At 44.6% G+C, this 12268-nt stretch overlaps 2 pseudogenes; both read left to right on the top strand.

Annotated features, from left to right (window-relative positions):
• The first annotated feature begins 5577 nt into the window (after positions 1-5577).
• On the top strand, positions 5578-5654 carry LOC148005210 (U2 spliceosomal RNA; annotated as a pseudogene).
• A 1751-nt stretch (positions 5655-7405) lies between these two features.
• On the top strand, positions 7406-11800 carry Phb2-ps3 (prohibitin 2, pseudogene 3; annotated as a pseudogene).
• The last annotated feature ends 468 nt before the right edge of the window (positions 11801-12268 follow it).

Raw genomic sequence — 12268 nt, 5'->3', positions numbered from 1 at the left:
GAGTAGGAAGGACTAAACAAGAAAGTCTATCCATGCCCAACACCGAGGTTTACTTTTGAGCACCGGGGCATGCGACTTTTTAGTTACTGGTGCAAGGCGATAGATGATATGGTTTATTTTGTTTCTGAGACAAGGTTTTACTCTGTAGCCCTGGTCGTCCTGGCTTTCACTATGCAACTGAACTGCCCCTGAACCTGTAGCAGTCCTCTTGCTTCAGCCTCCTCAGTATTGGTATTACAGGTTTGTGAGGCCAGGCCCACCAAGAGTTAAATAATGCATTACTTAGCTCGCTTTCTGCAGAATGTCCTTGGAAATGAACAACATGGCTAGCTAGTCTCCCTGCGCATGCACTGTTACAGAATCTTATACGGTACCAAGACTTTAACCTAGTTCTGATTTCTCAAACAGAATCCAGATTTTGAAACTTATCTGCCTTTGGCAGCCATGCAGGTGACTCTGAAGGAAGTGGGTCAAGTGTGACAGCAGATGGACTATAATACAGGTTCATGCGTTTATTTTCCATACGACATAAAAATCATAGGAGGGGAAGTGCTGACAAATTGTTGGCACACGGAAGAGAGGAAGAAAGGAGGTAATGGGTCTAATTTCCATTGGAAAAGGTCTTTCTTATATCAAGAGAAACTGGATATTAAGATTTTTTATCTGGATCTAATTTTTAGGTCAACAACTGCAAAAAGTTCAAAAGACATTAGCAATCCAGATATGGTGGTTTACAACTGTAATCCCAGCACCTGGGAAGCTGATGAAGGGTATCCAGGACAGCCCAGGTTGCAGGAGAGACTTTGTATCAAAACCAAGCTAAAAAACAAACAAACAAACAAACAAACACCAACAAAAATAAAAAAAAAACAGAAAAAAATCAAAATCAAATCAAACAAAGCAGCCTAGGCTATGCCAGGGCAGCTCAGACCAAAACAAAACAAAATAAGGCAAAATATAGTGATCAAAATTGTTTGTGTAAGGTCTGATAGATGAGGTACTAAAAGCAATCGTGTCATTTAAACAGATCAACCTGTTTATCTTTCCCACACAACAGTCCCCAGAGATTGTCCCTTGTGTCACTTATTGTGAAGGAATATTAATGCTCATCTAGGAAGCAGACGAAGTGTATTTGTTTGGGAAGCTGCGTCATTGTCTTGTACTCCTCCCCACACTGCAGGCCATGTCAGACAGCATGAAGTGGGTGACGAGGGGGATGCTCTCGTTGTACTGTTAAAATAAACATCTGCATTTATTCTGCCACCTAATTTATGACGCTGAAATGATTATGGCTGACAACTATATTCCACCGTTAGCTCAACAACATATTGTGCAGTGTAATCATGATACAACTTAGATTCTAGATTTTGTTCCGCACGTAATTGTGGAGAGAATTCGAACCACTATTTTGTGGAAGATCTAATTTAGATTCACTGCCAGACTATAGAACAGTTGCTAGTTTTTTTTTTTCTTTTTTAGATGGGGACTCATTCTGTAATCTGTGGTGGCTAAGGACTCACTATATACTTAGATTGGCATTAAAGTTGCAGTATCTTCTTGATTTAGCCTCTTATGTGCTGGGAATGCAGGTGTGAGTCATCTGGTTTGCCATGCTGCTGCTTCTGCTGTTTCTTCTCCTTCTTCTTCCTCCTCATCCTCTTCCTCCTCCTCTTCTTCTTCCTCCTCCTCCTCCTCTTCCTCTTCTTCTTTCTCCTCCTCCTCCTCTTCCTCCTCCTCCTCTTCCTCCTCCTCTTCCTCTTCCTCCTCTTCTTCTTCCTCTTCCTCTTCCTCCTCCTCTTCCTCCTCCTTTTCCTCTTCCTCCTCCTCCTTCTCCTCTTCCTCCTCCTCTTCTTCCTCCTCCTCCTCTTCTTCCTCCTCCTCCTCTTCCTCCTCCTCTTCCTCCTCTTCCTCTTCCTCCTCCTCTTCCTCTTCCTCCTCCTCTTCCTCCTCCTCTTCCTCCTCCTCTTCCTCCTCCTCTTCCTCTTCTTCTTCGTCTTCATCTTCCTCTTTGTCTTCTTCCTCCTCCTCCTCCTACTGCAGAACACAGGTATTGAACATTATTTGACAGCCTTTGATGTGTGTGAAATGAAATGTCACTTATTTTAAGTTAGATTTCATTTAAGCCCTTTCTTTACCATGAAACACAGCTGATGATTGATGCATCAATCAAGAGTGTTAGTATACGGATTTGAGTGCTATGTGCTGTGAGTGTATTTCTAATTTCTTTAAGGCAAGGCACGTAGCTGTGCAGAAGGGAATGATAATAAGACTGTCTTGGGATATTTACAACTAATGTTTTGTCCAGCATGTCTTCGTGGCATTTCAACAGTGGCACAGACAAAACAAGGAACTCAAAAAGCTGGTTCATTAGAAACTGTTGTGTATGTGTCCTAGGAGGGAATTGGAGGTGCTTTCAGTGGAAAGCAAGGCCAATGGCAAAAATGCAGTCAAGGCTTCAGGACTTAGGAAGTTAGTTTATTTCTGGAAGAGAAGCAGAAACATGGAGCAAGCCACCAGTAGAGAAGCCTAGACACTTCTAAACTGAATTACGCAATTGATAGTGTGTGATGGGGATATTCCTGTCTGAGACTCCATGGAGGCATGATCTCAACCCTTTTCACTAGGTAAACTTTGAAGATACTTTGTGATAATCGAAAAAAAGTGTAGAATGGTCTAGAATATTGAATCATTCATTAAAGTTAATGCTGACGATGCCTTAAGAATGGAGGATGAAGTAGTATCATGTAGGCAAAATGTCTTCATTTGGGGAAGATTCATTCTGAAGAATTGAGAGGAAAAATGTCCAGGACGTAGGGTCTGCCTTCAAATGACATGGCAAAAGAGAGGTCAGTCCCATGGGGTGGGAGCTGAGTGCATTGTGAAGAGTTTTATGATCTTGAATGCAAGTGAAGGGTATGTGTCTTGTTTGTGTTGTGTTATAATATTTCAAAACATTTACTGAGTTTAAACATTTGAAATAAATTAAACGTAAATGACACTGTTGGAAGCAAGCAGATGACAACATGGTATCGGAGACGGTGCATGGTGAGCTCGCACGGGTTCCCTTGGTTCCTCTTAGGACAAATGAAAATGTGGTGAGTATGACGAGCCCTCAAGTATGCTGCTGATTTCTATCCAAATTATTAAATCAGAGAACTTGTGGGGAGGGGTGTTTGACTGTGGAGGCAAGAGTTCAATTTTAAGTGTCATTTCTCAGATGCTATCCACACACTTTTTGAGGCAGGGTCTCTTAGTCAACTGGTACTCACCAAGGAGAACACCAGGGAGCTTCCTGTCTCCCCTTCCTCTGCCCTCCCCCACCTCATCGCCATATCTGCTGTTACAGGTATGACACGTGGGTTTGTTTTTTAAGATTATACTCCGATCCTCGTGCCTGAGAAACAAGTGCTTTATTGACTGGGCTATCAATCTAGAACTATCAAGGTTTTTAAGGTAAGTTAAGCAGTTACCAGGTCGAAATATCCGTGAGTAGATAATGAGGTAGGGAGTTTAGATGTCCGAAAGCAGAGCAAGTTCAATCTGAACTCAGAGATTTGGACTCCTAAAAGGTCCTTCGATCTCAAAGGACACAAAGGTGTGTGCTGACACCTCTCATAGACTCAGTGGTTACGTTGAATTGCTCAAATTTAAAGAGTTTCAGTTTGTAACAATGAAGTGAACTTTGACCTAAAGTGCATGATGTGGCACCCTCCTAGCTCTGGGGGAAGTCAGAGACCAAAGGTTCTGGGAGTGTTTTCCTCCGGAATAGACCTCAGGATGCTCATGCAGGAAAAAGGAAAATTGAGGCTGAGAGCAGAGTGGCTAGTTGTTAGGCAAACACAGAAAGACTGATCTTTCTAACCCTCAGAGTGTGGTGAGACTGTAGCCTCCTCTCCAGAAGTTTTTTCACCCTGGTTTTATGAGGTAGGCTACTATTTACTATGATTTATGTTTCTGATGTCCTAAAAAAAGATCATAAACATAAGTCAGTTTTGAGTTGCTTTAAATCAAGCAAAAAACATATGTCTAATGTGTACATTTGATCTATAGGCACATATATTTGTATAAAATTAGGAGATGACAGGCTGACGGAACAATATAGTCACTGACTATTTGTGATTATAACCCCTGATTACCCCTAGAGATTATGATTCCATAGGTGTCAGATGGGGACGGAGAATACTTTTTAGGGATCTATTTCTGTTTTGGGTGCTGGAGACGGAGAGGGGACATGACAGAGCCTAGTGCAAACAAGGTAGGTGTGTTATCATGGAGCTACCCCACTAGTTCATGAACCTGTTTCTATATGGTTGCCCTTCCAAAGTTCCGGTAAGAAAGAAGCTTATACACTGATTTTGTGCTAGACACCTAACTGCAGAGAAGGGCTCAATGCAGCCCTGCACTTCCACTCACTAGTTCTGCTGTCGCTCCCTCGTGTTGGAGAATCAGCCACTCCTGAAACTTCTCGCGTCTTTCAAATGTGAAATTTCTGCTCTGCTCAGAGAGACAGTTTCCTTTGGCAAGCAAAAAGTTCAACCTTGTCCTAGATATGTCGGAGGAGTGTTCTCTTCCCCCCACTTGTGTCAAGAGAAATTTGTCTTCCGATTTATATTTATTTTCCACACATCCCTTTGCAGAGCTGAAACACAGTTCCCAATCACATTGGCAGACTAGTCCTCCAAACGTAGCCACATTTCCTTCCCTCATCCTGATTCCGTGAACCATCTGCCCTAGTGTGGGCTAGCCAGGGCTGGGCTTGGCACCTGCTTTTTATGTGACAAAGTTTTTTATGAGTATATGGAGAAACGAAAGAAACAGGGCACTGTTCGTAAACCAGCTAAGGGTTATTGCATGATGTCATATGTGGGCTTATTTCTGGAACAGTTTTATGAAATTACATTTATAAGATGTGAAACACTGAAAACAAGATGAAAAGAAAAGTCCTCACACTTGAGATTGCTCATCATGCATGTTTTGGTTTTGATAAGTTTCTCCAATGGTCATGTGTTACAGGCTTGGTCTGACTCAGGGTGCTGTTGGGAAATGAAATCTTCCAGAGATGGAGCCTACTTGGAGGAATGATGTATTGTAGACTTTCCCTTGAAAAAGATATCAGGACACAGACCCCTTCCTGTCTCTCAGTTTCCTGGCTATCATGGGATAAACAGGCTCCCTCCACTGCAGGCTCCTGCCATGTTGCTGTGATATTTTGTGTTACCACAAGTACAAGTGGACAGGCTCGGGTGGCTATGGCCAGAAGACTGGAAACTGTGAACCGAAGCAAACCTTTCCTCCTTCTTAGTAGATTCTTTCAGACCTAGTGTTGCAGTGACAGAAAGTTGAGCCACACAGTGGAGGAGATGAAAAGATCGCCGACCGTCGAGGCTCACATCTGTAACTCCAGAACTCAGGATGCTAAGGAAGGAGGACTGGGGTGAGATCAGGCAGGCTTGGGTTACCTAGTGAGTTCTAGGATAGCCTGGGCTACAAACCTGTTTCAACCTATCCCCCTGTTCCTAGTCTGTCCCCCCACCCCCTAAAAAAAGAGAATAAAACACCCAAAGCATATTAGAATGGATCGCTTCTCAGCCTTTTGGCTAAGATCAAGTGTAGCATATTATAATAGATAGATTTCATCAACACTAAAACCTTTTGTCCTATGAAGGAGCCTGAAAAGATAAACTACAGACTGAATGTGAACAGGTATTTCACAAAGAACATGTTTTGAGGGAAAAATAATATGTGTATTTTTATATATATTATATATTGGAAGTATGTATATTTATATATTCTTTCAAGATTTTTTAAAAACTCCAACACTACTGAAAAGTCACAACCCATCTGTAAAATGAACCAAAGATAAGAATGTATGTTCTATCAGGGGCTAAGACAACAGCAAAGGTACCCGTTTCCTTGTAGCCAGCACAGAAATATGTCTCCCACCTCACCAATCAGAATAGCTCACATGAAAACCAGTGGCCATGCCATATGCTGGGGAAACTGTGGAGAACTGGGTCACTCACACATAGTTGCTGAGAGGCTGCCAATGGCACAGGCAATCTGGAAACTGAAAGGGACGCTAACTAGAGAAATGAAAACATATATATTCGGGCAGGCATTTACACATGAGTATTTACTCAGTTTTATTGCAGTAGCTGAATACTAGAAACTGTCCAAGTGCCCTTTGGTACATGTGTCTACCATGGGAGTGAACAGTAAGAATGCATGTGTTAGTGATACACTCAGTCATTTGTGTGGACCTTGAGGGAAGGATATGAAATGACATAAGCTAGTCTCCAACGCTTATATGCTGGCCAATTCTACTTAAATGACAATTGCAAACTATCAGAGAGGGAGTTGTTAGGGATTAAGAGTGGGACAGTATGCATGGTTCCACATACTGGAGCGCTGCAGCATTCCAAAGTCTTGGGGTCTATTTACAATTCTTTTTTTTTTTTTTTTTTTTTTTTAGTGTTGATACTGACTTTCTTTACTGAATTTCTTTACTTGGTTATTTTATTTATTTACATTTCAAATGTTATCCCCCTTCCCAGTTTCCCCTCCATAAGCCCTTATCCCATTCCCCCTCCTCTCTGCTTCTAAGAGGGGGCTCCCTGACTCACCCACCCCTCCCGCCTCACCACTCTAGCATTCCTGTAGGCTGGGGCATCGAGCCTTCACAGGATCAAGGGCCTCCCCTCCCACTTCAATCCCTTGAAGTTGAAATTTGTTAAAATGTGTTTGATTTGGGGCAATTAGATTGTCCAGTAGTTTTAAAAGTAGTTCAGGACCTCCATCATAATTCCAGGCTTGCACTGGCCAGTACCACCCAGAAGAGGCCAAGAGGCCCAGGCTAACTAACTCCGCAGCCATCATTGAGTTGGTCCACCCCAACATCTACTCCATTTACAAGCTCGTAGAGTGTGTGGGGGAGCCAGCTCAGCAGAAACAGATGTCATTACTGAATAGGGCCAACCTTAGACCCACTGGTCGGCTCCCAGCATGAAGCAGCTATGGCTCCAGCTGTGATCCTACCCAGTTTGGAGACCTTAGAGTCGGAGAGCACTGGCAGCATTAAAAGCATAAAGGCCTACCCTGGGGAGTTTCAGGGCTGGGAGGTGTGTGGCAGCCAGGAGTTTTCACGGAATCTGCCCTGGAGGTCCTGCCTAGTCACAAGATCACCCTGACTCCAGGCAACAGGAGAATATCCGAGCATTTATGGTGTGTAAGAAGCCAGAAACTGTGAACCAGGCCAATGACTCATTGCAACGAATACTTCCTTGTAAACCTGTTGGGGCAGAAGAATATACCGTGTGACACCCTGCCAACAAAGTTGAGATGGAGAGGTGGGGAAGATGGAGGAATGGGCAGAACGTGCACAATGGAAAGAGGCAGAAATAGAGGCATGACAGGGGTGACAGGGGTGAGAGAAGGCCGTAGTCGGCAGAGGAACATGTTGCTGCAGAGTAGGGTCGGCACGGTGGCGTTCGCCAGAAGGCCTCCCAACATACCGCCTAGCCTCATCACCACCTTGATTTTGAGCAAGGACAGAATGTCTGAAATGAAGAATGGTTCATTTTCTGGATTCGACTCTCTCGAAAGACCTCCATGGTTCATGCTGCTCCTGGAAGCCATGTTAGTATCTGTGGTCCAATGCCTCAGGTCATGTCGAAGCCCAAGGTCAAAGTGGATGTCTCTGGTCTGATCCACCACTGGAGTCCACGAGCACGTTTGTAGTCTGCGATACCGTAGGAAGCCGTGATGGTGCACGTTGTCTGGGTTGCTGCCAGAGGGCATGTTGATGTGAGGGGCCTGAACTGCCACCTGAAGCCATTGCTATCAATGGTCCATGCTGCTGCAGAGGGCCATGTTGGGGTCTGTGGTCCTGCTGCAGCCAGGGGTCATGTTGATGTCCATGGCCAGTGTTACCATCAAAGGCCAGGCAGACATCTACGGTCTGCGCTGCTGCCCCAAGCCATGTTGATGTTCATGAGCCAAGCTGCTGCCAGGAACCAAATTGGTGTCCGTGGCCCGTGTTGCCCCTGAGGCCTTTGGCCTGCACTGCTGCTGAGGACTTTGATGGTGTCTGTGGTGCTGCAGCAGAGGGTCGTATTGATGACTAGGGTCTGTAACGACACCAGAGACCAAGTTGAGATCCATGGCACACGCTGAGGCTGGGCACTATGTGGATGTTTGTGGTCTGTGCTGTGGCCAGAAACCAGGTAGAAGCCCATGATCTGTGCTCCCTCTGACTGTAAAAGTCAAGGAAGCTACTTTTGCAGTTGTACTGATGACTACAAACCCAAAGCTGTGAAAGAAGGACGTAAAAGGCTTCTATGACAGTCCCTGTCCCCCAAAGTAACAGCCTAGACAAAGCCATACAAGAGAACTCTTAAAAATTGTGGGAAGAATGATGAAACATAGTTCTCACAATTAAAGGGAGGACTGTGGGTAGGGAAAGACTCAGCTCTCTTTAAGGGGATGGCTACTGGGAGTCTAAGCATGTGCTAGTGGGTATATGGGCAACACAAATTCCCTCCTTTTTACTTCATTTTATCTTATTTTTGCTTGAAATAGAATTAAAAAAAATATACTTGTTAGAACAGAAAAAGCAGGAAAACATTCATCTAGTGCATGTAAAACATAATCCTCCATTAAAATATTTGATTAACATTCCAGAAATACATCTGTTATAATGAGCAGGGCACAGCTGTGTTTGAATTTTACTTTTATGCATATGGAATTTTGCAAAAAGGAAGGATAGTGTCGTTTCCTGTTACACGGAGAGCGTCTTGAATGGGTGTACATTTTCTTATTCTTCCTGGTGCTTTTGATTAGAATTCCTAATGCCTGGCTTTCCTTGGGGGCAAATCAGAATCGGCTGGGAAGCAATCCATGCCAGCAGATTTTCTTGCACTATCTTGATGTCAGTGTATAAATGGAACTGGTTTCTGGTGCACAATTTAAATGTCGTGGTGTATAAACTGATTAAGTAGGGAGCACAAGAGTCTGGCTCAGTTGGTAAAGTGCTTGCCACACAGGCATCCAGATCCGTTAGGCTCCTCAGAACCCACATAAAAAAAACCGCATGCAGCAGCATATATGCTTAAAATTCCAGGGCTGCAGGGGCAGAGACAGGATCCCAGCGGCTTGGTGGTCAGCTAGGCTCATCAAATTACCGAGCTCCAGGTTTAGTAATTGACTTTGTCACAAAAAATAGGGTAGGAGAGAAACCTACCACCACCCCCCCCATCCCCTTACCCCTTACCCCCCCCCAAAAAACCCAAACACCAAACTGCTGTGTTAGTACACGCCTTTAGTCCCAGTATTCAGAAGTTAGAGGAAGGCGGATCTCTGTGAGTTCAAGGCCAGCCTGGTCTACATAATGAGTTTTAGGGAAGCTAGGGCTATCTCTGTAGAGAGACCCTGTCTCAGAGAGAGAGAGAGAGAGAGAGAGAGAGAGAGAGAGAGAGAGAGAGAGAGAGGGAGAATTTACTAAAAAATTCTACTCCTGGAAAGAACCTTTACTTTGAGTTATTCTATTTTCTAAGGGCATTTTAGGTCTGTATATTTTACAGACCTGGGTTTGGTTAGAGTCCTAAGTCCTCCTATCTGCCACTCTCAAGAACCACCTTAGTGCTAACCATTAGCCAGAACTTGCCCTGTAATCACCTCACCAGAGCCTGACAGAGTCTTTTCTCCTCTGAGTTTGTATGCTAAACTTGGGTAGCATGTGTGTTATCCCTCAACCCAGTATATCTAAAAAATGTCTCAGTCAATTGAGAGTAAATTACTTAACAAACAAACAAACACACACACACCTAGGCTAAGTGTGGTGGCTCATACCTTTAATCACAGCACATGAGAGGCCAGACTGGGCTATAGAGTGAATTTCAGGACAGTCAGAGCTATGCAGATACCCCCACCCCCAACCCCACCCCAAAGCAAACGTTACACAACCTACCCCTCAAGCTAACGTTTTCGTTAAAATGAAGATGGGAAGACTCTCATCTATTTTCTCTCTTCTTTATTTTGGTGTTTCAGCCTGAGTTGACTTCTGACTTGATAACCCTCATGCCATTACCCTAGCGCTGGAATGGAAGTTTGAAGTTTGTTTCTACTTTTGCTTTTGCAGTACTCAGGACTAAACCTAGGAACCTGGGACACACAGGGTAGAGCTCTACCACAGACTTTTACCTCCTCCCCTTTATTTTTGTGCTTTTTACTAATATGACTTTAGCTTCATTGGTATCTTACATCTTAGAGCTGAAAGCCTATGGTTATGAATTTGCTATAGGGAGACTTGTGTGTTTCACACAGATAAGACGCTCAGCCCAGATGTCTTCAGATAATGTTCAGTGCAAGTTAGAACTAGTTATTTTATTTGGCAAGCGCCGTTATCTAGGGGCTCTGATAGTTTCTTGGAATTTATTTAATGACTGAACCCTGGGCCTTCAAAGATGTTCCGTGGCCAATGTAAAAGTGTGGGAAGGACTCAGTAGCATCTATTTCTGGGTCTGCAAAAAGATGACCTTCTTTCCAAGGTCAAAATGAGACCTAATCACTTTTAGCCAATGTTTGCTCAAGGACATGCCTGTGACGCTCAGGAGGATTTCAGGTGTTGCAAGAGTAATTAAAAAAAAAATCATTACAGCTGTGCAAGGCAAGGTCTATAACTGGAGTGGGGTAGAAGCTGGCGGGCACGCCCTCTGACCCCTGGAGTGCCTTCAGGAGGATCAGACAAGGCCCAGAACTTAAAGGACTTACTTAGCCAGATGCCTGCCCGCCAGGCCTCGGGGCATGGACGCGGTGCTGAAGCTGCTTCTGGTTCCAGTACCCCATCATCTATAACATTCGGGCCAGACCTTGAAAAATCTCCACCCCTGCCCCCACAACAGGCTCCAAAGACACGCAGATGGTGAACATCTCCCTGCTCATACTATCTCGGCCCAAGGCCCAGGAGCTCCCCAGTATGTACCAGTGCCTAGGGCTAGACTACGAGGAGTGAGTGCTGCGGTCCATTGTAAATGGCCTGTGGCTCAAGAGTGTGGTGGCCAAGTTCAATACCTCGCAGCTGATTACCAACGGGCTCAGGTGTCCCTGTTGATCCGAAGAGAGCTGACAGAACATGCCAAGGACTTCAGCCTCATCCTGGATGATATAGCTATCACAGAGCTGAGCTTCAGCTGAGAGTACAAGCTGCTGTAGAAGCCGAACAAGTGGCCCAGCAGGAAGTCCAGTGGGCCCAGTGTTGGGTGGAGAAAGCAAAGCAGGAACAATGACAGAAGATTGTGCAGCCTGAGGGGGAGGCAGAGGCGGAGGCTGCCAAGATGCTTGGAGAAGCGCTGAGAAAGAATCCTGGCTATATCAAGCTCCCAAAGATCCCGGCTGCCCAGAACGTCTCTAAGATGATCGCCACGTCACAGAACCGAATCCATCTCACAGCGGACAACCTTGTGCTGAATCTACAGGATGAACGCTTTACTGGGGGGAAGTGACAGCCTCATTAAGGGTAAGAAAGGAATGTGGACATCAGGAACCCCATCAGAGAGAAGTTGTCGGACTTCTCCAGTTGGGAGAAGCCAGCTAGGGGGTCAAGCACACCTCACCCTGACCCAGGCTTCATGTAATGGATTCTTCTGCATCTGCTCTCTTGGATTAAGGAAGACTGAAGACCAAACCCTTTCAGAAGGTTTCCTTCTTCCTGAATTGGCTGGGAAGGCGGAACAGGGGACAGTGTGATATCTCAGCGATTTCCTGTAGCGTTGTCCCTCTCCTAGAATGGGGGAGATAACCACCATGCCGGGAATTCTCAATAAAAATTTTATTACTTGAACTAAAGCCAAAAATAATTGTTACATATTGATGTTGTAAAAATATAAAAAATAAAAAAAGTATGGTTGTCTTTTATCCTCCACTAGGTCCGGCACCGTGGTGCCCCAAGATATCTGCTGGATATCTTGCCAGAAGCACACATTCCAATTCTGTGGCAGCCCAGACTAGCGCCCCACACTCCCTTACACTTAAATATGCACATAAAAGAACATAGAACACAGTAACCTTTGACCCAGTTGATAAGCTATAATTGCCACCTAAACATACAAAGCCCAATACACATCCATCCCTTAAGAACATGTATAACAACCTGTAAGGGTACAGCGTGGAATCTTAATGTCACCCGCCATATTCTCCTTCCACGGCTTCTCTCCCTCTCCCTCCTGTATCTTCCTCCTTTCTTGGTTTAAGAAGAGAGCAGAAGGAAATTGGT

Source organism: Rattus norvegicus, chromosome 6 (assembly GCF_021556685.1).
Source record: "Rattus norvegicus strain SHRSP/BbbUtx chromosome 6, alternate assembly SHRSP_T2T, whole genome shotgun sequence".
Classification (NCBI taxonomy): Eukaryota; Metazoa; Chordata; class Mammalia; order Rodentia; family Muridae; genus Rattus; species Rattus norvegicus.
This window is presented reverse-complemented; position numbering and strand designations above follow the sequence as displayed.